General features: G+C 40.5%; 1 long non-coding RNA gene and 1 pseudogene across 1 annotated transcript in view; both read left to right on the top strand.

Moving 5' to 3' along the window:
- Positions 1 to 27,459, top strand: part of LOC123001773 (uncharacterized) — a 76,536-nt gene that overhangs the window by 39,968 nt on the left and 9,109 nt on the right. The gene's annotated exons all lie outside the window — the stretch shown is intronic.
- Positions 20,676 to 20,775, top strand: LOC113265147 (U6 spliceosomal RNA; annotated as a pseudogene).

Below are 27,459 nucleotides of genomic sequence, written 5' to 3'. Positions count from 1 at the left end.
TCCCTCTTTGTTCACCTAACAGGTCCTCATTTAAAAATTCCGCCCCCTTTTTCACAGTCACTTCACATTATTCTACTAATGAATTGTTCAGCATAGTCCTACAAAATTACTTCAAGTACTCCATTCTTTGTATTTTCCTGCCTCCATACTTTTGTTTATGATGAACCAAATAAGTTTTTCAATAAATATATTGTTCAAATGCCATGCTTCCTAGGAAACCTAATCAATGTTGACTCTAAACTACCATATTTTACTTTAACATTTTTTATAAGGAATTACTTTCTGGTCAATGGTTTATAGTCCTTCAGGTTTATATCTTCTATCGTCTATACTATGGGTTTCCAGAGCAAGAAGGGTCTATGGTTAATTTTCTTCTTAAACCCTTACAGTATCTGATGGGGTAGCTTAGCCATAGTATTTTATCCGTAATTTTTGTTTTAACTGAATTCTTCACCCATGTGCTAACAAATCAATAAATGTTACGTAGATACAATTTTCACTAATATTTTTTAGACTTTGGCTTTGAACAGGGCTCTTTACTTTTTTTCAGATGGAATATTAATTGCATCATGGTATTATAAGTGCCACTTTGCACTGATAACATAAAATATTACAGCAGGCAATTCCAAGCCACTTATTTGCAGAGCATCTAATATATACTTATTTAGCATCTACTCCACACATAAACATTAAACATTAGGAAAATAAATTGCTTTTTTACTCCTTACTTTTTTCCTCCTTCTAAGTAGCGGTACTGTAACAATTCTGTCAAACCAAGGTGCTTAATTATGGCATCTGCTTTGGAGGTCATAAATGTAGACCAAACTATTGACATATTATAGCTAAGATACAGCAGAGCGAAAAGTTTAATCAGCTGTAAAAACACCACTGAATTAGATTACAAATATGATGGGCCATCATCGAAAAATGATTATTGATATAATTCAGAAAATAAGGTCTTGGGTGGGGAATCTTGCTGACTAAGGAAATGAGGGCTTCCAGCATTCTGTCCTAGAGGAGAAAGACTGGCTATAAAAAGGAGAGCTTGATGTTCATCTCTCTAATAGAAGTCATTTGGTATCATGCCATGAATGGTGAGCTTGCAGAATGCACAGTGTGAACTAACATATTCCCTTGGCTAGGAGTAGGTGCATAGCCAGAACTCAAAGCTTGATGAAAAAAATACCCAAGCCTTATGTATTCATGGAGTGTAATCATTGTCATCTTTGACTTGTTCCTTATCATTATACCAATAATGTTGACTTCAACACTTTTTTGCCTCCAGGTTTTTGCACTGTTGTTCCCTCCTTCTGAGCCACTATTTCTTTAGGTCCTTGCATGTATGTATCCTTCTCATCATTCAGGTTCAAAGTGACCTTCCCAGGAAGGGCTTCCACGATCACCATATTGTGTTTGCCGTACCCTCTCTAGTCACATAAGGACACACTGCTTTATTTCTCTTCCTCATTATCTTTGTCAATACCTGAAATTATTCTTCTTCTGATTATTCGATTGCTGTCTTTTTCACCTACTAAAACAAACTTAGTACCTATAGGATGTTTGTCTGTCTCATTCACAGCTATGCTTCAAGTGCTGGAGTGATGTCTGATATTAGTTCTTCCATCAGCATTATAGACAAATGGATGGACCTCATTTGGCATGCCATCTTTCCCCAGCATTGTAAATTAGTCCTCAACTTATTGAGAAAGGTCAATAATGCTATTTTCCTGCTGAGAAAATGATGTGGAAAGATTGATTGGAAGATCATTCACAAATTAACTGTGAAAATCTATGGGGGTTCTCAGATTTTTAGAAGGAAAGGGAACATTGAAGAAAGCAGGAGAAGATGGAGAATTACCATTTTGTAAGGATGTGTCATGGGCCAAGTAGTATGTTAGGTGGTTTAGTCATATTACACACTTATTAGCCATTATAGTAATAGTAATAATAATAATAATAATAACACTAAAATTATTAAACTTTTCTATGTGCCCAACACAACTTTGAAATCTTTCATTTTATTCCATTTTCTCATTAAGTCTTCCCATTAAACTTATGAGGTAGGTACTATTATCTTCATTTCACAATGATGGAAATGGCTTCTTGGCAGATATTATTTTCTCATTTAAGACATTTTCTCATTTAAAACCAAGGTTAATAATAATTTTTCAAGGCTACAAATTTAGTAGGTGACAGAACGTAGATTTGAACACAGATATTCTATAGTCTATGCTTTGCTCTTCTCATGGCAAATTTGTGTATGTATGTAGTATGCTTGTATTCATGTGAGGTCTACCTCGGGCCAAGGATTGTTATTGATCCTTCAGAGGGTAGTGATGGAAGATTCTCTGATTGGTGAAAAGTCAGTCATTTTCGGAGTGCCTACCCATGTGCTGAAATGGAATTTTTCTTAGACTACACAAATAGCATAAGGGACAGGATAAGCCACAACAGGTGTGCTATGAAACGGTAGGATATAGTAAGTGATAAAAGAACAAGATTGACTTGCTTATGGTGTTGATAGGTATGAATGTAAACTTAGGAGAAAGTTTTAGGGAGAGAGTACAAGATGCAGGCCATAGTCATCAGGAGAGGCTCCACAGTTAGGGTGAAGCTTGGGAAGGGTCTTGAAGGATGGGTAAGAATGAGAAGAACAAAGAACATCAGAGAGAGAAGGCGAGAGAGTAGTGTTCACAAATGTACAGAGCAAGAAGCTGAGCATGCAATGTGAAGCTATGAAAGAGTAGGAAGAGGTTCACCGCATTGGAACTGAAGATGAGGGTCAGAGGTCGTAAGTGGAAGGTCACATGTAAGATGAAGCTATTAAATGTGTATCTCCTTTTCCTGCTCTCCTTTCCTGCTGGCATCTTCCTGGCATGGTGCTGGCGGCAGTGTATGAAAAGAAAGAGGGGGAAGAGGAAGCTGTCTCCTTCTTTTGCAAGCACAGCTGATTGACCACAGGAGTCTTTACGAAATATACTCTATGAGTAGTTTGACAAAAATGGGCCCCTCTTCAAGACGCCCATTATAGCTAGGGATGAAATGGGTTTCTGCTGCGTAGAAAGGCACTCTGCCAATACAGTTCACTGTGCTTCTGATCAGTTTTCTATTTTTATGGTTAATTGCTTAACTAAGGGCTTCTGCTTTACTTATGAGCCTGGGGATTTTTATGAGGACAATGTACTTTCATGGACTAAAGAGACTTAAAAAAATGTCTCACCCCTTAAAATTAATTCTGGCAGGAAAAGTCAGTCTATAACATTAGCTGCTCGGGGGAGGCATGCTCTCAACGAGAAAATTTGCTGTTGCCATTGCTTTAGCAGTACAAAGGTAAATTGATGTTTACAAGAAAATTATCTTGATACACAGAAATTCTAAGTTCAGAGTCTTTGCCAAGTGTGCTTTATTTTGTTCAGAATTTTAAAAGGTAATTAGTCTATACTTTATTCAACCGATATTCAATATTTAAATCTTTGAGGAACTACTATGTGTCCTGTGCTTTCACGTATATTATTTCATTTAATCTTAACACCCTTGTGATTTTATTAAAAGACTGAGGGTTAACCTTTTGTCCAAAGTCAGAGACAGTGAGTGGAAAAATTGGAATTTAAGCCCATGTGCTCTGACTCTATGTCTTAAGCTTTTCCTCCTTCCCCCGTAATGTGTTCATTTTCAGCACTGCGCAGTTCCCTTACCTTGCTGGGGAATCACAGCCTCTCCGTCCTTCTCTCCCCTCTTTCCACAGATAATATCTAAGTTCCAGGAGTTAGTCTAGGAATTGTAGATACAAAAAAAGCCCCATTCCCCTACACCAGGAAGAAGTTACTAATCTACCAGGGGGACCAGGTATTTAAATAATAAATGCAATGTTGTACCAACTATGCTACGATTGCTCCATGTTCGTGGAGCAAAGCCTTGACCCATTTTGCAAAGGACAGTCATAAAAGGCTTCATAGTAAAAGTGACAGTGGAGCTGAGTCTTACAAGATAAGTAAGCACTTTCAAGACTATCTAGACACAAGGACAAGTGACCCCCTCCATGCAAGGAACAGCATGTATGAAGGCGCAGAGGTTTAAGAAAAACGGCAAGCAAAAGGCTCACATTTGCAAAAGCGTGTGAAGAACCACAGTCTCCGCAATCTTTCATAAACTCTCTCTGGGGTAATTAGCTTTCTGGAATATTACCATGCCACAGTAAATTGTCCTTTCTCAGCGTTCTTGTTAATATCTGAAATACGGGACAAATATTCCTGCCACCAAACAATGCTAACATACTTAATTTGCATGCAACTCCGTGTAATACGTGTATTAAATGCAAGTGGGGTGATTGCTTCCACACACAGTTTCTGGGTAACTTTATTCTGAAAAACCTGCTAAGCTCACCCACAGAACCAGTGTTACTCCCTTTACTGAGAGAGTACTCTGGCTTGGGAGTGCACTGTCAGTGTTTGCCTTGAAGCATGAACGGAAACCGGAAGTCCCTTCAATTCCAAAGTTCTTCTAGCGCAGCAGAACACCACCTCTGCCTACGGTGCGTCAGGCCCTTATCTCTTCCTCTCTCCTATCTCAAGGAGACCCAGACCTCCTCGTCTTTACGTTCATTGCCTTGTCAACTCTCTCCTAGGAAAAAGTCTAGATTTATAAACACGAGGGTCATAATGACCCAACATCATTAGGGGAGAAGACTTCTGCCTTCAAAATGTTGGGCGCCATTTTTTTCCCTCCGTCGACATTTTCTCCCTTGGCCCAAGTGTCCCTGGATCGTCCAGGGGTCGCTCTGTTCACCCCTGTGTTACCGCCTTTGCACAGACACATCGCCCGCGGGTCCTGCTGAGCTGGTGCAGGTGTGTTGGGCAGGTGCCTCCGTGGGTCACACCTGCTGTCAGAAGCAGCCTTTTACAGAACCTCAGTGTGGGCTTTCCCGCAGCCGGAGGCGTGAAGGAAAACTTCTGCATTGCATTAGTCACCTCTACCCGCCTCATTAGGTTTGATGCCCACTCTGAACAGATTGGTCTCAGTTTAGACAAGATTAAGGTTTTTAAACCACTTCTATTGAGCCACTTGATTGGGCACCCTCTTTGAGAGTGCAGTGTTCCAGTGGTTTTTACCTCCTCTCTCCTCGAAACACTTTCACTGACGGGGATGGCTGGGACAGGCTTCTAACCCTGACTGCTGAAGCGGTGGGGAAATGCGGCGGGTGTCTGCTCCGCCGGCTTGCGAGCTATTCTCCCTCTCTGTGAGTGGCTTGCATGCCTGCTCACCCTCGCTGCAAACACTCTTCATCAATTCAGTTCTAACGAAATACCGAAGTGCAGGGAGATAAGAATTTGAAAGAGCAGAGTCTTGGGCTATGGAGGTTGACAGATCTAGATTCAGGTTCTTGTGCCAATCACTACTGGTTGTGTGACTCAGGACACGTTACAATTGGGGATGTGGCAGTAGAAGAATTGGTGTCTGGCTTCTTCAAGTGGTTTCCCTTAGTTCATCCTAGAGAAAGAAGTAACTACCGAAGGGTAGGTGATCATGAGCAGTTGATTATCTATTTTGTGATAGTCGAGTATTTTATTAGTAATCCCTAACATTACGTAGCACTTAACTGTCCTACTTGTTTGGCTTATACTAGCTCATTTAATTGTCTAATGCACCTATGAAGATGCTATCATTATCCCTGTTTTATAAATGAAGAAAAATCGAAGCTCAGGGAGGTTAGATTAAGCAAAAGTTGATTTGCTGCCATAAGAGGCACATTTTGTTTTCCTTCCTGACTGGGATCCAAAAGAGCGCTGTGCTCCCGTCCCGCTCCTTTGCCGATATTGGCAAAACCTTGCCCCTTCCTGCTGAGTGGACTTGTTCCGGGGGCGGCTGCGTTTGTGGACCTGTGGACTTCCAGAATGCAGAAGAAGCACCTCCATAGACACTGATCAGGCCCCACTGCCTTCCCCAAATTTTACTCTGGGCATAGCCAGGCAGAGCTCAATAAGCGTCTATGTCATATGTAATAAAAATTGCTTAAAATGAGATGTGCTTTTCAAGTCGGGAAAACAGGAAATTCCATTTTAAATCTCAGCAGAGTACAAGGAGGAACATGTTATGTCCCCATATTAAAGTTCACAAAGATTCAATATGAAAGATCTCAAGGGAAGGGACAGTGGATATTCTCAGGTCTCTGTAATTTTGTAAGCGGATTTTTTTCTGAGTAAATGTTCTATTTCTGCTTATTGTGCTCTTGAAAGTACATATGACTTCTCTGATCCCTTAGAATTCGTTAAAGGCATATCTTACGTTTAGACACAGCATAAGCATATGTGCTCACTGGATTTTTGTTTTGGTTTTGTTTGTCTGTTTTTTTTTCAAATGTGCACATACTTAACTAAAAAATGATCAGTGAATCTTGTCCAACTATGAAACCATACTTAGGACCACGCTGATTCCAGATGATCAAGATTAAAAACACAAAAAGAAAAAACCAAAACAACAAAAAGCACTAGAGCTTTCCCAAATCTAGTATGATTTTTTTTTTCTTTTCTAAACCATCCATTCAATTCTCTAAGCCCAAGTATCTCAAACTTACCTTTTGGGAGCGTTACTGGTTTTTTGTTTTTGTTTTCTTTTTTTAATTTATAAGTCACGCATCACATCTGTGTTGACAATATATCACATTACATTTGTGGCGACAATAGATCCATTTCAAAGCATGCTAATGATTCAAGATTACTTTGGAATGGCCTTTGAGCACTCCATACTTGGGCTGGGACCATCGGTCTATTTACAAAGCTAAGCCTTCCTGCAGTGGACAGAGACCACCATCTTTGTCTGACCGCAAAGGACAATCCACGGCCAATGATAACCTTTTCTGGAGTTTCAACTTGGTGTGTCGCATATATAAATTAAAAGGTACTATAGAAAACGGCTCAAGGCAGTTAGATAAAGTGTTTGCTGGCTATCAATGAGAAGCTGGTGCTTGGAGGCCCGGGCCCCTGATCTGTTTGCTTCACAGCCACACTGTCTCCCCCTGTGCACTGGTTCCTGGCCTCAGATGACAGTGGTTGGCTCAAACACAGCTCTGAGGCTTACAGCTCAAATTGAATTGTTTTCTCTTCTTGCTAACATCCCAGCATCTCTCTTTACGCTGCCCAAGGCTCACCTCTATTGTATTGTGTTCCTTCCCAGACGCCACGGTGAAAGGTCGTGGCTCTGTTTGCCTGATCTTTGTCACTATTTCCAACTTCTTAGACTGGTGACATTACGTTTCATTTCAGCCTTAACTTGGCCAATCAAAGGGCCATAAAAGTAAATGCCTAAAATTACAAAATTCTAGAACAGTTCCACTTCTGTAAAACTGCCAGCAGACCCAAAGACCCTATCCGAACAGTTTAAACCTACGAATGTCAAGTTACACCTGAAAAACTCTGGCAAGCGATATATGTGTGATGCATCAGAGCTGTCCTTTTTTATTGCTTTTCTCTTGGGTACTAAGGGAGAGGTGGGTTTTTATTTTCACTGTCAGTATTTTCATTCATTTGATGGATATCAGAGGAATAATAATCCTTCAGTTCATACAATTAATTATATTAGTTTATGTCATAATGCTGTGTGCCTATAGGAGAGGGAGAGTGGGAGGGCAAGACAAAATCAGAATAGAGATTGTTTTGCATTTTACTGCCACGTTAGTCTTTGGGATTCTTTTCCAGCTATTATGCTTAAGATTCCAGCAGTCCATATTTCCAGTTTGGGGTCAGGGCCATGAAGTAAGTCTGACAGAAGGGGGGCTGATATTTATTCAATTTGAGTGAACCAGAAGTCAAGTTTAGCGTGGTCAGACATGCAGATACCATAGGTTGAAAAAGAAGGAGAAGAAGAACCAAGGCCATTCAAAAAAGGAACGGATAAGACAAAAATTCTGGCCCATAAAAATTCAGAAGTGAAACAGTGGCATTTTATGTATAGGCTATTAACAGCCAAAGTTCATCCTTCTATCTGCTTTTGTCTTCATTGCTACCAGAACAACTCACCTGTCTTGCATCACATTTCCAGAGACTTGATTCTGTTTTCTAAGGTGACAGCCAGTTGGATGAATTCTGCTCAGATGATCCCAAGAACAGTGGCTGTAGGCCCTGGTTACTCTTTATCATCATGTTATCGTCACTTGGTAAGCTTTGTAAACATAAGGAGAGCCCAGGCCTACCACGTACCAGTTAAATCTGAATTAGCCTGACCCTTGATACTCGACATGTGGTCCCTGAGTAAGTAGCATCGGGGTCACCTAGTAACTTGTTAGGAATGCAGACCCCCAGGCCCAACCCCAGACCCATTAAATAAAAATCTGCATTTTAAAGAGATCTCCAGATGATTCGCGTGCATATTTAAGATTGGACCAGGCATCAGCAAACGTTTTCTTTAAAAACACAGACATAAAACACAGTAAATATATTAGGCTTTGCAGGCTCTGTGTGGTCTGTCACATAATTTTTCTCTTTGGGTTTTTTTTTTTTTTTTCTTTTTTACAACGCTTTAGAAGTGTAAAAGAATTCTTAGGTTGGGACATTCAAAATCAGACAGACAATCACTAGATTTGGATCACTTTGTAGTTTATGAGTCCAATTTACTAATAAAGAACTAAGGGTCAGGAGTTTATATTTCTTAGCTAAAAGGAGAGAGTAGTAGAGGGAAACTAGGATCCAGACCTGCGTTTATTCTTTCCACTCTGATATGGTGCCTCTGGTTGACATTTTACGTCTCTCAGGGGTATCTGTATCATGACTGTGTCTGAGAGAGAACAAAGGACTGATGCTGTGTGAGCAAATAATTTCGATGTATGTAAACTCATTTAATGATCTTTGTATCGATGTTATGTGGAGTTACTATCATCGTCCCTATTTTCATTTGAGGAATTTGAGGACTTTAAAAGTAAAGTAATTGACCCAAATCCCTTATGTAATAAGTGTTAAAGCTAGGACTCCTGAACTGCAAGGACGTATGGACCTCCCACCGGCATTGTCTTCACATTACTGTGTCAAGAGTAAAACCCATAAACTTCTCGACCTTGGGTAAATATCAAAATCATCCGTGGTGCTTCTTAAACATACAGACATTTGGACACCACCATTTTGATCCAATAGGTCTGTATTGAGGCTTAGGCATCTGTATTTTAATGAACTTCTAGGAGCCCAGTAAAGGCTGATAAGCAATATATTAGTGTGAGACTTCATGTCTTCAAGTGTTGAAAAAAGTAGGCAAAATCTAGACTGTAATTCTAGAACACAAAGAGAAAGTCCCCACATGTTTCAGAGCGTTCAGAAGCATCTTTAAATCCAATCCAGCTCTGCTGAGACCCTGACACCCTGCCTAAACTTACCCCACTGGGGGGTCAGAGGCAGAGGAGACTCGATTCTACTCCCTTGTCATGAACTTATTGGAGATTGACTGGCAGTGTGGAGACACACAGTTTCCATCCGCTTCCTGAAGCCTCAGCATGCGCCTTGCTCATGGTAGGGTCGCTCACCATGGCCCACCATCTGGACCGTGGGGCACTGAAGTGGTTTATTTTCTCCAGACTGAAAACCACAGAGTCCCATCTTCTATTCCTTTTCCAATAGCTCATAAGCCTGACTTTAGTAAACAAACACCCTCACTGCCAGGCAGTGCCCTCATTTCTATGTGTCCAGCCGCTAGCCTGGGTTACTGAGACTTTGCAGTCTACTTAGCAGGGCTCCAGCACCCTCCAAAGTTCTGACCAAAGTAAGACACAGCAGCGAATCACTCTGCACCTGGATCTGAAGTAACATTCTTAATTTCCCTTCATTGTCCTCTTCCAGACTATCTCCCACTGTCCTGAGGATAAGCTTTATTCTCACTCCCCTCCCTGTGGCCCCTCCATATGGCAAAGAGCCTGCAAACCACTGGGCTTCCAAGCCCCACTTACTGTTCCCCAACACGAAGCTGTTGGCCAGGAAATTTATAGAGCAGTTGGTTAAAAACTCTTAAACGAATCTGGCTGTTTAAAACGGGAGACCGCCTTTGGCAGAAACATCCTTAAGCATCTTGCTTGGCTGGTATTTTTAATTAACACAGCTAAATGCCTTGTAGTATTAGTCCAGGCCAACAGGACAAAATTAACAGAGAGACAAAGGCAGAGATGTTGACAGGGCTGAGAACCGACTTGGGAGAGTTTGGTTTTCATCTCATTGCGAGGTTAAATAAGTCTCCCTAAATTCTTTAACACATTGCTCCTCTCAGACCTTCAGAAGGTGGTTGCTAGCAGTGTTCATCAGGGTGGTTCAGACTCAGGACCTTAAAAAAGTGAGGGACTAGATTGAACTTATTCCAAATACCTCACAGTCAAAAATAGCTATTCAACATACCTACCCATGAATAGTGAATAACAGGATTTTAGACTGAGTATCATTAATGCATGAGCTTGTTTCATTCTCCAACCAACCCCAGAGGTGAATATTATTATTTATATTTTTGGATAGGGCAACTGAGATGCAAAAGCTTCAACTGACTCTTCAAGGAAGAAAGATGTAATAAGTGAACAGTGGGTTCACGATTTAAGGCGGTCCTTTCTAATTCCAAGTAATGACACTGATCGCACTATGGCTGATTTAGTGAAGACGCTAACCAGTGAGCAAACTGCCAGTGGACACTTTGGGAAGTGCTTCCTACCCAGAGGAGAGACAGAGCTCAGCACAGCACACCCGATCAATCCACCCAAGACAGAACGCACAGGAGACGACATCTGCAGTGGCCTAATCGAAGCTTGTGTTGACATTGGGAGGGCAGCTCTTTGTGTTCCCTCTTGGTGAGAATTAGCTTGGGCTATGATCCAATTGCCTTGAGACGGTATATTAGTATTTTTTAAAGTAACAAAATTGGGGGGAGGGAGGAAGGGATGAAGAAAAAGACAAAGCTCCAGACTGCAGTTGGGGGAGCTCCCTGTTTTAGCCAGTGGTTGAGTTACAAATCCAATGAAGATTCAGGCTGGTTAAACTGTTCCTTCCTAGTGTGTCTCTCTGCCTTATAGTCGATGTTTATAAAATGTTCTACTACGAAGGTATAATCAGAAAGTAAAATCTTAGCTAGAGCTTAATTAACTAGATCATTTGTTTAGCAGATTATTTTTTTTTCTTTCTCAACTATTCTCATCAAGAGAAAGAGACACATTTTGAGATAACAAGCTGACAGTTTAGGTAGTTGAAGACAGAATAAGATGTTCCCAGTATCTAGGTTGTGTCCTGGGTTTGGCACACATGGAGCCCAACATCTTGCACCTAACTGAACTGTGTAATCATGGATACGTCCACTTATGCTGTGAAGTCTCTGCTCCCAACTGTGGCTAGTTGAAGGAGGTAGCTGTGGGGTGGGCAGGTATCCAGCTATCACCGCCTGGACACTGTCAGTTAAACTCTTTGTGTTTCCATTTGCTCATCTATAAAATGAAGATATAATCACAGATTTCGTAGTTATTTTGAAGAATAATTATGGTAATATTTTCAAAACTTTTATAACTTATACAGTACTGTGCATTTAATAATGATTGACATTATTTGAGTTCTTACTATATACGGAGCACTATTCGAAGATACATATGTATATATGCACATATACACATATGTTAATTTTTGGATAGCAATTCATTTAATCTTCACAACAATATGTGGTAGAGAATATTATCCTTTTTAATTATGAGGAAACTAAAGCACAAAGAGTTTACATGCATATAAGAATTATTATCATTCATTCAAAAATCTTTGCTAAGCACATACTTTGGGTCAAGTACTTCTCTCCTTTTATCTTTTCTTCTCTTTACTCCTCCTCTCCCCTCCCCTTTCTCCTTCCCTTCCTCTTTTTTCCCCTTCTCCTCTTCTTCCTCTTCAGATAATAGAGAGTGCTGGACTCAGAGGCAAAAGATCTGTGCCAAACCCTGGTGTTACGTGATCTTGAGCAAATCACCGTGTTTCCCTGTATTTATTTTCTGCCAGTCTCATAGGCTGATTGAAACAATGAGAACATCCTGATTTAAGGAGCTTATGCAAAGATAATGTAGTGAAAGTGTTACCATTCACATTACAACTATTCTATTACTAGACAATTTCTAAGAGCCTCTCACTCCCGACCTCCTATGCGTCATGATTCCCCATCTCTAACACAGCACAGAACCCACACAATAGGAGGCCGACTCAGGAAGCCATCCAGGCTCAAAGCGGGCCAGCAGACTGGAGTACAACCTTTAGTTAATCAGAAAATGAAAGCGGCTAATCTGTGTTTTGAACCGTCTGGTTTACGGACGTATTTAGTCTGTATTGAATAAGAGCTGATCTGCCTGGGAACCTGATAGGGTAGGAGACTAGATGAACTATTGAATATGAAAAGGTATATAAGTTATGTAGTAATTTGTCACATTCTCATAACTGAATTAAGTTATGGACTCTTTTGAGGAAAAGAAATGGAGACTGTCGGCTCTCAAAGGGCAGGGAATAAGTCAATTAAACTTGTCCAGCGAAGCACTCAGCTGTTCATGGGGTTGCTGAATACGTGCTTATTGCTGGTGAGCAGGGAATAATTAGAATTGGGAGTACAGTGATACACCTTGAAAATGTTGGTCGGAAAATCTTTGGCCACTATTCTAGCCAATAGAATGAACCTATGAAAAGCCCTGGTGGTTTTCATTTAATTTAGTCACAGTCAGTAAGCCTTGACCTTGCGACAGGCACTGAGCTAGACTCCAGTGATACAGCAATGACTGCTTCTCTCAAGCAGCTTTGTATCCGTCGTATTAGTTGGCTTGGTTGTGATGATATGTGGGGGCTCTTGTGAGGAGAGAAAGTACCCCAACCATGGTGCAGTTTGGAAATTGGATAACAGAAGTTTTGTTGGGATAGAATAAGAAGAGAAACCCAACAAACCCAAGTGAGTCCAGCAAACTCTCCAGACTGGGGTTAGAAGGAAGAATGCACAGCAGAAGGGTTCTGACATGGCCATAGTGCTCCAAGCACTGGAGCATCCGAGTTTCATCAGTAGGAGAGCTCCGGGGAGCAGCCTTACTTCTACTGAATCATGAAAATTCCCCATGTGTGTTTGTGTATATGAAGGGGCAGAAGGATTAAGATCCTGTTTCCAAACCAATAATCATTAAATGCTGGTATGCAAAATGTTAATTAGTCATTCAAACAGAAAGGGTTCAATGCACAAATAATTTTGAAAATGTTGTGTCCATGTATTACAGAGCTCCATGGAGACTTTACCATGCCAATGCATCTCATAAATCTCTAAGGAAGGTAAAATCCTGTTATTGTGCATGGGGCCAGGACTAGCCTAGAGTTGACCCATTTAGCATTAGAACCAGTGAGCGACTGGCCAGTCACACAATTCCCACTGGGAATATCCAGGTGGAAAGGATTCTCAAACATTTTAGTGAGGTCTTTGCATAGGTCCTTACCATTTGGAGGAGCGCAATAGGACTGTCAATGCTGCCTTAAGCTGTGCAAATTCCCAGACCAGGGCTTTGTATCAGAATTTCTCTTCTTATATCGTGAATCACACGTGGACACAATACACTTATAAAATTCCATTTAGTTGCCATGATGTATTTGGTAGCCATCAGCAAGTGACTGTTATGGGTTCAGCGTGTGCGTGCATGCGCCTGCGTGTGTGTGTGTGTGTGTGTGTGTGTGTTCTCTTTTAAGAAGACAGAGCAGCCGCAAGTTCCCTGCTACTGCGTGAGTGCTAAATGCCATGGCGCACATTTATCGTATCCTAAATTGTTAGTGGCATTAATAACGGAACTATGGCTGTATTTGTTGTGTCAGCCAGACATTTCCCACTATTAGCTTTTGGATAACAGCAGCAGCTTGTCTACTGAAAAATAATGACCTTAAAACAAAGAACTCCAAATAATTTAATTCCACAGAGAAGCCAGTAACAGAAAAGCAGGGCATCCTCTTCAAGTTCCCACATTTCCTGTAGCACTCGTTCTGAATGGCTTTATTAACTTACGTCTCCAGTGTGGGAGATGTAAAAATTAGTATGAATGTTTTCCCCCTTCACTCCTTAGGTCTCTGACGGTCTGAACAATGCAATTGAAGTGGTTGACTGTATACATTCGATTGGTTAAATTAACCTCCTAGTGTGTGATGCTTCAACTCAAAAATGGATCGCAACATGTGCAGATCTAATAAGCTGAAGAGCCTGGGCTTTTTTTTTTTTTTTTTTTTTTTGGTAGAGGAAGTGGGATTTCTCCATTCCTCTTAGTAAGTTGTAAGCTTATAAGACATAGGAAACAATCAAATTCTCAGCCCAATAAAAGATTTTTTCTTTTTGCACATTGCCGTGCCAATTCTAAATGTGCAATTGCAAAACGGCATCTTGGCTTATAAGGCACACTAGTTGGATTGCGTGGATTATAAAGTCATTTATTTATGCACCCATTTGTATACAGTCTTCATCGCTACAGCATCTGGGAGTCTGACATTACTTAAAAAACACAATTAAATTTGAATACCTCATACTGGAACCTTATTATAAACTTGTTATTTCCCTCTCCTTAATTTCATCCCATTACTCCTAATTATAGTTTTCTACCATAAACAGTTCTTCAATTATTTCTCCCCTGGGGAATTTACAACCCAACATGCAACCTTTCTTTCTTCCTCCCATCCCTATTTCAGTCTCCTGAACAGTAGCACTGGGGTCCATGCAGCCCTCACTTTCTATTTCTAGAACATTTGTGTGAGAGGCTCCTTAAAGAACAAAGGTCCTGCTCAGGTGAGTGCATTTTATCTGTAACTAAATTCAGGGTCAAAAACAGATGAAGCTGACAGTTAGCTTGGCCTTTAATTTTTGCCAGAATCCAGTTAAAGTTGCTCATTTTCTTTAAAACCCTATTTCTTTATTTGCAAAATACGCATAAAAATTTGTTCTACCTATTTCATGGGGTGTTTGGGGCTTATAAATCCAGAGGAGTGGTTTTAAACCACGGAGGCTTGTCAAGTGTTAGGAAATAGTGCTGCGTAGCTCACGCTTGTAGAGCTCTGTGTGTGTTGGGTACCGTGCTAAGGAGGGTGTGTACATTCTTTCGTTTATCCCCTCAACAACTCTTGAAGAATTATTTTATTCCCATTTACAGATGAGCAAAATGAGGCACAGAGAGGTAAAATAGTCTGCCCAAGGTAAAACAAACAAATAAATGCTAAGAAGAAGCAGGGCTGCAATTCAAATCCAGCTCTTCTGATTCCATAATCTGATGCAAAGTAGCGGAACTGGAGAGCAGACTGAAGGTACCCACCACCTCTATTCTGGAGGCAGAACCTCATGGGAGCCTGGGAGGTGGTCAGGGTAGGATTACTATCTATACTTGAATAATGAGAAATGTAATGCTAAATTGACCTTTCAAGCGTGGGCTGGGTTTGGAACTATGGAACTGGTATTGTGCTGATTAATCTAGGTGTCAGCCTGAGTGGCTATAGGAGCCCAGATTAAACATTGTTTGTGGGTCTCTGTGTGAGAGTGTTTCTGGTTGAGATTAGCATTTGCATTGGTGGACTCCCCAGCATGGGTAGGTCCCATCCCATCCACTGACAGTCTGAATAGAACAAAAGGTGGAGGAAGAGGGATTTACCCCCTTTTTGTTCCTGCCTCACTATTTGAAATCACATCTCTTCTTCTCCTGCCCTCCAAATGGAATTTATGTCATAGGCTCCTCTGGTTCTCCAGCCTCCAGACTCAGACTGAATTAGTCCACCAGCAGATGGCAGATCATGGGACTTCTCAGCCTCCAGAATGGCATAAGCCCATTTCTCTATCATCATCTATCTAATCATCTCTCTCTCTCTCTTTCTATATATCTCTATATCTCTTTCTATATATCTATATCTCTATATCTTTCTATATATCTATATCTATAAATACCTAAATATATAATACCTATATATAATCTTTCTCTCTATATATCTATCTATAAATCTATCTATCTATATAATCTCTCTCTGTGTGTGTGTGTGTATACACACACACACACACACACACACACACTCTCTCTCTCTCTCTCTCTCTTTCTCCTATTGGTTCTGTTTCTCTGGAGAATCCTGACTATGTAGGTATAAATAGAATGAGCAAGGCCTCCACCATGCGGAGAGGTCAGGGAATCTGTAAATGATTCCATTTTGCTAAAACATGGACTACACAAAGGGGTTAATTGGGAACTAAGGCGGTCTGGGCCTTATTACAGAGAGCTTTGAAGACAGGTTAGAGATCTGGATTTTCTTTAGTAAAATACATTATCCATTTTAGGAGTGATTTTCTCAAACTTAATATAAGAAGAGGAGGTATAAAAGAGGAGTAGAAGGGGGTGGAAGAGCCTGGGTGGCCTTTGGCTCAGGTCATGATCCCAGGGTCTTGGGATCGAGCCCCACATCAGGCTCCCTGGGAGCCAGCTTCTCCCTCTCCCTCTCCCCCTGCTTGTGCTCTCTCACTCTCTCAAATGAATAAAATCCTTTTTAAAAAAGGAGTAGAAGGAAGAAGAGAAAGAAAGAAAGGAAGGCTAGGAGGAGGATGAAGGAATGAGAGGGAAGAGGAGGTGGAGGAGAAGAATGAGAACAACAGCAACAGGAACAAAAGACCCGGCATTTCCAGGGCCTGTTCAGAGACAGGAGAGAGCTTTCTATCCTCCACACCCCCACTCTTCCCCCACTGTCTCCCACACTCAACACACAGTCCAGATAAACATGCGCCCACGTCCCTAATCCTAAGGCCGTGCCCTAAACACCTAACCTCCATGCTGCCGGTTGCTTTGTGCTAAGGCTCGAGGCTCAGCTAGATGGCCCTTGAGTTTGAGAAAAGGCATTACCTGGGCAGGTGTCTGATGTAACGGCTGCTCCAGCAATTTTGTTTAGAGGAGCCGAATGGCTCTCTGCAATGAAGGACTAGGACTTTTAAGTCTCTCTTTTACCAACAAAGGAAATAGAAGCAATGTTTCTGGACATTTGCAGAAGGGAGGATTTGAAGACACTTTTTCTGAGAGAGGGTGAAGTGAGGCCTCAGCAACCTGGTGAGAAGCCAGAGCCCACAGAAGTTGGTAACCACAAAATTTAACCTCACAGAGAGCTGCCGTTCAATTTTAAGGTGTTTTCTGATTGGTTCTATAATTCTGCTTTGCTTTCCCTCCATCTTCCATGAACTCTGTTTAGACAGCTTCTATAACCAATGTGGAGGAAATACACCGTGGGAGAGGGGCAATATGCTTAAGTTTTGGATCAAAGCAGACCAAATTGAGAGTTGGAACAGCTCCGAATCTTGGCAGGGTGTCAGGGTCCATCTGAGAGAGGTCAAAACTGAGCTGGAAGCTGGACCCGTCCTTGGGGCAGTGAACAGCCTGCATCCTCCCCCAGTCCAGGAATTCTCAGGCCCCTGGCAAAGCATTTGACTTCTTATGCTTTGTGAGACTGGGGTCTGGGGTTCTTTTATTTAAGTACTAAAGCCAGGTGGGGGATCCAGTGATGGCTGGACAGTGTAAATAACAACTATGATTCTCTTCCCTGTTTGTTGCTGTATTATTTATTTCCTCTTCTAAAAATGAGGGATTTAAATAGCTTTCTTTAGCATCAAAGGTGTCCTGACTGTTGACACGTGACTGTTGATGATAGCACTTTTCTTCAAATTATTGTCAACATCTCACTCTGTACCAAAGTGGAGGTTAGGCCCTGGGTTACTGGCTAAAGGCAGGAAGCATTCTGTTCTCACTTATTATTGGAAAATATTGGACCTAAAACTATTCCAAGTATTTTTTTTTTTTTTTTTTTTTTTTTTACCTTTTGCTGTTTTTCACATGCTATTTAGACAATTTTTATTAGAGATTTTCTCCTCGGTAAGGTTAATTCTATTGAACTAATAATTCATGAGCCAGAAACAAATTTGCGATTTGGATGCCTAGCTGTGCCATCCTGGTTGACCAGCAGTACCTGGGGAAATAGTTGTTCGCTTTCCTTGGCTTGTTTTAGGCAAATGGCCCTGTCCGAAAGATGCCATACCTCCCGTAGCATGGATAGAAACAATCTGATTGGATATGAAATGCAATATTTACATGTTGATCTATACCTTTTGAATGTCCTATAGCTACTCTGCATAACCTTGTAAAAAAATCTAATTATTTGGTAAGTGCAGGGTTTAAATAGTTACTGAGATTCATAGCAATTAGGACTAATTTGCTTTTCAGGAAGCGTCTTTTATCCTTGCAGTTTTCCGAAGAGAAATCATTTGACCTCAGGCTCACAGAAAAGAGAAGCCCAAGAGAAGCATGACTTGGAAATAGCAGGGCCCCAGCAGATGCTGAGCCATGAGGGCTGACTTCACCACATACATGAGGGGCTCGCTCAAAGTGGTAATGAGCAGCTGACACAGCCAGAGCAAGAACCTTTTTCACTGAACTACCAGCCTAAGGATGTTTCCACTACATTCTACCCCTGTAATAAACCCTTAGAGTCAGCCAACATGCTTGAGCAGTATGTGCCTAACTTTTCCTATATTAATGTGAAGATCAACCTCTATCCTTCAAACTTGCCCTTTAAATGGGTGGTTTTCCTGTCTTTTGTCTTTGCCATATTAATTCACCACAGGAGTCTTTTTGCGTTTTTAAGTTAGTTTCCCATTCAAGATCTTCTGATGGTCACACAATGTCTTGGAAGTAAAGCTTCCTAATCTCACTCTGGTATTCAGGGTTTTTTATAATCTAATGAAGTGGCAATTCACCTTTGTCTTCCATTCATAAAAAAACAGCACTTCCCATTATGGAGCCCTATTCAGTACTAGACATTTTACAGCTACGATCTCATTTAACCCAATGAAATAGGCAGTACTGTTATTCTTACTTTTAGAGACAACATTGTAATGCTAGAGAAGTTAAGTAACTGGACCAAGGTTACTGAGAAAACATCAGAAGTAGGATTCAAATTCAGGGTACCAAATCTGTCCAAGGCTTAACTCTTGAGCTGGGTTCCTTCTTGGCAGCAGCCTATCCCACTGCTTCAAACTGGTCAGGCTCCATACTTCCCACTGTCTACTTTACTTATTCTCACATTTAAGCCCCTGCTTATCATCTACTACTCACCCCAACTGTCCCTCTTTTATTGTCTATCCAAGCCCTTCTTTAAAGTCCTGACTGTTGACACTTGACTGTTGATGATAGCACAGAGGGGAAGAAGGGCGGGTAGGAGTGAAATAGGTGGAAGGGATTAGGAGTGCACTTAGGATAAGGAGCAATTGCCTATTGCTGTTGTAAAGAATTACCAAAAACTTGGTGGATTACGACAACACACGTTTATTATTTTATAGTACTGGCAGTCAGAAGCTGAAAATGGGTCTTACAAGGCTAAAATCAAGGTGTCAGTAAGACTGCCTTCCTTCTGGAGGCTCTGGGGGGGCAGTTCTTCACCTTTTCCAGCTTCTGGAAGCTGCTTGTTTTCCTCGACTGGCTGCATCTCTGACTCTGCTTCTGTCCTTACATCTCCTCTGACTCTGATGCGCCTGCCTCTCTCTCTCTCTCGTAGAGACTTGTTAATACAGTGGGCTCACCCAGGTAATGCAGGACAATCTTCCCATTTCAAGATTCTCAATCACAACCAAAAAATCCATTTGTCATGTGAGGTAATACATTCACAGGTTCCAGGAATTGAGACATAGACAACTTTGTGGGGTCTAAATTCTACTTCCACAATGACCAATGCCAATCTCATCTCCACACTCAGGGTTTTCTGAAAGCCTCCTTCAGCAAACTATCCCATTCTGTATCTTATTGCTTGTGTCTTCTGAGCTTTGAGAAATTTGCTTTCCACTCAGTTGTATGATTTTGAAAATTGGGCTCCATTTGTTGTGGGCTCATAGTGTCTCAGCTACAACCTTAGAGATTATCCAGTGCAGGGATAACAAACAGGTTTTATCTTAAATGTCACATCCATGCAGCTCAAGGTTCTGTGTTGGGAGGATTTTGAGGTTCCTTCTGGTTTCATTTTTTTTAATAATATTTTTTTATTATATTATGTTAGTCACCATACAGTACATCCCTGGTTTTTGATGTAAAGTTCCATGATTCATTAGTTGCATATAACACCCAGTGCACCATGCAATACGTGCCCTCCTTACTACCCATCACCAGCCTATCCCATTCCCCCACCCCCTCCCCTCTGAAGCCCTCATTTTTTTTCTCAGAGTCCATAGTCTCTCATGCTTCATTCTCCCTTCTGATTACCCCCCCTTTCTTTATTCCTTTCTTCTCCTACCGATCTTCCTAGTTCTTGTGTTCCATAGATGAGAGAAACCATATGATAATTGTCTTTCTCTGCTTGACTTATTTTACTTAGCATTATCTCCTCCAGTGCTGTCAGCAAATAGAGTGTCAAGAAGTGAAAATGTCTTGGGGGCCACATGCTGGCCACTTCTGCTCTTCTCCCCTATCGCCCCATCTTCAAAATGAGGAACAGCAGTTGGAAAAGGGCAACCCGTTTTTACAGAGGCCTACTATGTGTCTGTCTTTGTTTTGATATATTATCTAAACTTGGGTTCTTTGACCCTCATGTTGACCTTAAACATCGAAGTGGAAATTAAGGTTCAAAAGTTTATAAAACACGTTCAAATGTCCATTGGAAGAACTTGGGACAAAAACAGAGATCTATCATGCTCACTCCAGCAGCACATGTGCTAAATGTTAAAATTGGAAAGATACAGAGAAGATTAGCATGGCCCCTGCACAGGGGTGACATGCAAATTTGTGAAGCGTTCCATATTTTTGACAAACAAACCAAAAAACAGACTCTTAACTCTAGAGAATAAGCTGGGTTTTACCAGAGGGGAAGTGGGTGGGGGCATGAGTGAAATAGGTGAAGGGGATTAGGAGTGACTTATGATGAGGCACACTAAGTAATATATAGAACAGTTGAATTACTACATTGTACACCTGATACTAATATAACACTGTATGTTAATTACACTGGAATTAAAAAAAATACAGATCTAATTGCAAATCCAATTCTGTTCACTATAATAAATTCAAGATGTAAATGATTTACACAAGACCAAATGAAACTAGAAACAAAGTCAGTATTAGACTTATAATAAAAACATTTCCCCAAAAAAACACAGGACACAGAGATAGGCACATGACCACAATGCTGAATACTTAAATCTGGGACTTTTAGAAGACATCCAAAGATTTACAGTTAACTGCAACCAATTATGGACAACAGAGTTCTTTGTGTTTGACTACATTCAATGATCATAAGACATTATTCATTTTCCCTGAGTGAAAACCTGGCTGATTTTTTGACATTGAGATCTTCCTTTCTTTTACTTACCCTGGGGTATTTGTCTTTGGTTTTCTTCAATATTTTCCTGTAAGTCAGACCTTATTGTTTCCTCTGTCCCTGTCTTTATTAACCTGAATGGGTTAACATGCTCTAGAAACCAGAGTTCTTTTTTTTTTAAAAAAGAATTATTTATTTGAGAGAGAGAGAGCGGGGGAAGAGGCAGGGGGAGAGGGAAAGAGAATCCTCAAGCAGACCCCCTGTTGAGCATGGTGCCTGACTTGGGTTTCTATCCCAGGACCTGGAGATCATGACCTCAGCTGAAATCAAGAGTCAGCTGCTTAACCAACGGAGCCACCCAGGTGCCCCAAGAAGCTGGAGTTCTGACAGCGATGGCAGGAACCAGCCATTCCAGCTCTCTGCCTCAGGGCCCCTGTGCTAAGGAAGCATTTGCTTCAAGCTGAGAACCTTTGCTAAGGTGTCGCTCATTGATGAAACTCCCTGCAATCAGGTCAAAATCAATTTCCCAGCAGGGGATCATGTCACTGTCTTGCTTAAAATGCTCCAGGGCTCCCCATCTCTTTCTTAGGAAAAGTCACATTCTTATTCTTGGCCACAGGGCCTTCCTTGTCTTACAGGCTGTTGCACCACCAACCTCATCTCCTACTTCTGCCCCCCTTCACCTCTGTCAGCCCACTCAGCACCCTCCGGCCACCTGCTTTGCTGCTCTTAACCTTCTTATCTGGCTCCCAGGTTTTTGTCATGCCCTGAATTCTATCCCCTGGGTTGCGCTCCTCTCCTGCCATGCCCAATACAGCTGCTTGAGTCATTTTTTTAAAATGCAAATCTGATCATGTCATTTTCCTGCTCAGATTCTTCTAGTGGCTTCCTTTTATCCAGGTGGGTCTGAAACCTAACTGATATCAGGGTTGTATAGAGGTAGCTCTGAGTCTCACCGCCCACTCCATCCCCTTGCCAAGATTTCAATTCAGAAAGTCTGGGATAAGGCCAATAATAATAACTTCCAAAATCTTCTGCTCATTCCAATGATGAACGAGGCCTACAGGATGTGCCCGAGTCCCTCACCAGCATAAATGAACCCTCCGATTTGCTCCCATTCAGATCCACACTTCCTCACAATCTACGGTAAACCTGACCACCCCACCTCCTTCCTCTAGGACTGCTAGATTTGGGCTACTCTGACTTGCCGTTCCCTGCACATAACATGCTCTTGGCTATCGCCATGCTTATATACAGGGCATCCTATTACGTAGATGAGGAAAAGGATAACTCTGTGAAAGGAGACTTCCAAATCCAGCTCAGGTGTTCAGTTCTTGGTGAATATCCACCATCCCCTCAGCCTGAGCCCACCACTCCCTCTGTATCACTTCTGATTCCTGTGTTTTGCTTATTTCATATGCATTTGCTTAGTTCACATTCAAGGTTCTATTTTATAAAATAGACAACATATTTGTTTTATGCATTAAATAATAAGCTGCCAATGTGCCAGAGTTACAACTCCTTTTTTTATGTATATAACTTACAAAGCGTTCTTATTCCTACAATATTGTATATGATCCTTGCAACAGCTTTCTTTTGAGATGAGAGAAATGACATTCACAGAAGCTGGCTTGCCCCACACCACCCAGAAAAATGATGAGAACTCTGCTTTCTTACTCCAACGATGTACCATATGTGATCTACGATATACTATGATGTACATCTTATGGTGTGCCATATAACATTTCAAATTAATGGAAGACTCACATAGTAAATACAATATATAGGACATTAAATTTCTATTAAACAATGCAATAAACTAACCTGTAAAAAGGCTAAATTATATTTTTATCAATAATTTTATCTACTAAAAAGAAAACAAACTGATCTGTTAGTTAGAAACTAAAAATGAAAACATATAAACCTCCCAATCCCCAATCATTGCCACTTTTTCATTTTGATCCTGAGGATGATTAGAATGTCCTAATTTCTATTTTGGTAAGTAGGTTTTCAGCAGGGTTCCCCTGAGGTCTAGCAAGCTCAGACAGATATAAGGGAAGCTACATCCAGAAAGTGTTAGGCACCAAGGAATTGATCTAAATTCTCTTTTTCACAGTCATTCTTCAGTTGATTCAACAACTCTTAGAGACCTAATCTATAAATAAAATATCATGCCTTCCTTTTTTAAATACTGACTGGTATTTTCAAAACCAGAACCAGGTAAGATTAGGTATAATTCTTTAGATTATGTTAAAAAGGTTCCATTGATAGCACTTCCCTATTTCAAATCTAAAGATTCAGACTTTCACTTTCAGAAGAATATAACTATAGCTATCATTGAAAGAAGCTACATGGGGCCCAGGCACCTAAGGAATTAATTTTAGGGATTGATAACACTTCATAAATGCGGAGAAAGAAAACCTACTCTTCCTACTGATGCTTTTTCTATTAAGACACCTACTAGAAGCCATAGACTTGAACATGAAATGACCCTTCATCATGGGCACAGTCATTAACTGAAACACTTACATATCAGTTAGGATTCTTTTGTCCCCATCAAGAATAATCCTCTTTCAAAATGCAAGAAAACAATAAAGAAATGTATCATCTCATAATTGGAATTTGAGAAATAGTGTGGGGTTCCAGAATGATGTTATGAGTGGATCAACAGGATCATTAAAGATCCATATTCTTGGGGCACCTGGGTGGCACAGTTGGTTAAGTGTCTGACTCTTGGTTTCAGCTCAGGTCGTGCAGGGTCATGAGATCAGGCCCCGAATTGGGCTCCATGCTCAACACAGAGTCTGCTTAAGACTCTCCCTCTGCTCCTCCTCCCCACATCCTCTCTCTCTCTCTCTCTCTAAAATAATGAATAAATAAATCTTTTTTTTTTTTTTTTAAGATCCATATTCTTTCTACATTTTTAGTCTTCATTCTTTGGGAGATTTCTTCCTCAGCCTGTATAGTAAGATGACCTCAGTACTTATTGAAATATAGTCAGAGAGAACAACATCCAGACAAAAGAGTGGGATAGTCTCTGCCTGTGGCCTTCTCTTGGGAATGGGAAGACTTCCCTCAGACTAACTCCCACCTCAGTGACTTTCCTTCATGCTTCATTGGTCATAAACGTATCACATGGACATCCTTCTCCATAGGCTAATTATGACAAAGGGTGAATGGATGTTGGGAGGTAATCACAATGCTGTGTTTTACAGTTTCTCTCTGAACCACAGATGCACAATTCTGTACTCAGCAAGATGGAACAGATTAAAGAAGGACCAAGCCTAGCCTAAAACAGAGTAGATAAATAGGGTCTCTAAGTGTATGGCCATCAAAAATCATTTTAGACCCAAAATAATGTTGTGGTATCTTCCAAAGGTAGGTAGAGTCAAAGTGAGCAAACTGCATACATTTACCTGGTCTATGGGCACTTGCTTCTTGAACAATGTCCCTTTTGTTAGCCGCGGCATTTAAAGCCACTTTAATATAACAGAATGTGAGAAGCTGTTAATCCTTTGCTTTCTTTAGGGTGAGAGATTCACCCCTTTCAAATCATTAAATCTATGAGGAATGAGAAGCAGTATTAAAAGTTCCTTTTCTTTGATCTTAACTGTGCTTTTTGTGTAAAGTCCTATTCATTTAGGCAAAACAAAGTATCCTTAATTCAACTGTAGAACAAGAAGGTCTTTAGTCAGACTAATACAGACATTAGCTCCTTCTGATACCAATAGGCAAAGCACTTTAACAATTAGTCTGCCAACCCCACCCATCACAATACACAATGGGAAAAGGAACTTAAACCACTCATACTCTATTCAATCATGGGTTGAATTGGAAACCATGAGACTAAGAATGATGGTGATTAGTGGGTACAGATGTGGAGGAATATAATCAGGAAAAATAATGTCCGAGTTAGGAGGGCTGACACTTCAGATAACAAACTAACTCTATGCTCCATAATGCTGGCCACATAAATAAAGAAAATATTTTCATGAGCCATCTAGATGCCTGCATCACATCGCTAAATCATGTCAAACTAATTCATCTTATGACAACTATCTTTAACTCCTTAACAGCTTATTTAGATCTAGCCTGCTAGTCTGAATTCTGCTTCAAGTTCTTAAAGTTGTGCTACTTTGAGTGAACATTTCCTTTTTTTACTTAGTTTAAATGCATTGACTGATATATAATAGTCATTGTTAGTTTAGGATATTTTTATTCTTAACAAAAATTTAAGAGGAATTTCATGTAAGAGGATTTAAGGTGAGAATATCCAGCAAATGAGACTATCTGTTCCGGAATGATAGCATGTGATGGCTAGTATAAATGTGATAGAAATGCACAAAATGCCACAATGTAGAATGTAATAATTAGGGGCACCTCTATGGCTCAGTCGGTTAAGTGTCCAACTCTTGATTTTGGCTCAGGTCATGATCTCAGAGTTGTGGGATCGAGCCCAGCTTTGGGCTCCGCACTCAATAGGGTGTCTGCTTGAGATTCTCTCTTTCCTCTCCCTGTCCATCTGCCATTCCCCCCCCACTCTCTCTCTCTCAAATAAATAAATCTTTAAAAAAAGAATGCAATAATTATTATTGCTATTATTAACATTTGACTATCAAATCTGTCATCAACATTGGGCAGTAACAAATTCTTTCTTCTTACTACTTTCCAGAATCTTCTCATATGCTTTAATATCTAAGCTCTTGTTTCCAACTTACTAAGTATCTAGAACAGTAGAAAAAGATAGTAGAGAAGAAATCCACCCTTGAATTGCTCAGTTTTGTCAAGATGAATACATTTTTTACAGCTTCAGAGTTACATAGGAATAAAAGCCAAATAACATGATGAAAGGTCATACACAGAGGAGATGTTGGTTATTTCTGTCTTTGTTTCTGGGATTCCAATGGATTTCCTGAAGGAAATCAAGTTTTCCTTATTATAACAAAGCCTCACTTCAGACCTTGGGGCTTTGGTGGAAGTGGTTGTACAGTTTTATTATCTGAAAAGAGTAACCCTGACTATATAATTCCCTCAAAGAGCTTCTTTTTTCAAGGAGCAATATGAACAGAACAGGTCTTGTCCTCCAGGGTGAAAGTACTGAGGACTACATAATGAATAGCAAAAAGGAATATGGTGGAGGATTACAGTGTGTCCTGCTTCAGGAGACTAAATCTCAGTGTCAACTTCTAGGAATAGAAGATGGAGAGTAGAGAGAGGAGGTAATCAGAAACAGTTTGTTGAATGAGGTGAGTTTTCACTGCTACAGTATAACATTCATTTGAAGAAGACTATCCTTTGATTGTACAAGGCTATCTGAATCTCCACCTGTATATCTAATAGTTATTTCAAATTGAGCATGTCCAAAATTAAACTCTTAATTTACTCTTCCATGAAAGTACCTTCTCCTCTAAACTTCCTTTCAATAAATGGCACTGTTGCTACTGCTTAAAACCTAGGAATTGTTTTGCTTTATCTATTTTCCTCATTCCTAACTTGCAAGCCATTAAAAATTCTTGTAGTTATTATCCATAAAACATGTTCTGAATCTAACTACTACTTAGCACCTCTGCTAACACTCTAATCAAATCCATTATCTTCTCTCATTTGGGTTATTATATTTTCTGAATCTCTTGCCTATTCCTACTCTTGCCTCCTAGAGTTAATTCCCTAAACAACACTTAAGGTGATCTCTTAAAAATGTATGCACAATCATCCCTCTGATCAGAACCATAATAGGGCAGGATGATTAGAAAACTACCCAAAGTTCTTAAAGGATCCAAGTCACCTATCTCTTTCTCACCTCTGTAAAATTGTCCATTACTATTCTCCCCTCATTGACTCTGTTTCAGCAACACCAGCTTTCTTGATATTCCCTAAATGCAGAGACTTATTCTAGCCCAGAGTCTTCCCTCTCTCTGGAAGATTCATTTCTTCCTTTAATTTATTCAAGTCTCTACTTTCTCTTAACAAGAATCTTCATGTTAGGCACTCATTTAACGTAACAATAATCAATAATGTGAAAAACTTCCATTTCTGGCCAATGTGGAATAGGGACTAGATTTACCCTCCTCCTTGAAACAACCTAGAAACTGAAAACAATGTATGAAAACTTGACTCTCAAGTTACTGGACATCAGGCAACAAAGGAGAATGATCCCTGAAATATAGGGAAA

This window comes from Ursus arctos, unplaced genomic scaffold (genome assembly GCF_023065955.2).
Source record: "Ursus arctos isolate Adak ecotype North America unplaced genomic scaffold, UrsArc2.0 scaffold_23, whole genome shotgun sequence".
Lineage (NCBI taxonomy): Eukaryota > Metazoa > Chordata > Mammalia > Carnivora > Ursidae > Ursus > Ursus arctos.
The sequence above is the reverse complement of the archived record's forward strand: the minus strand, read 5'-3'. Positions and strand labels throughout refer to the sequence as shown.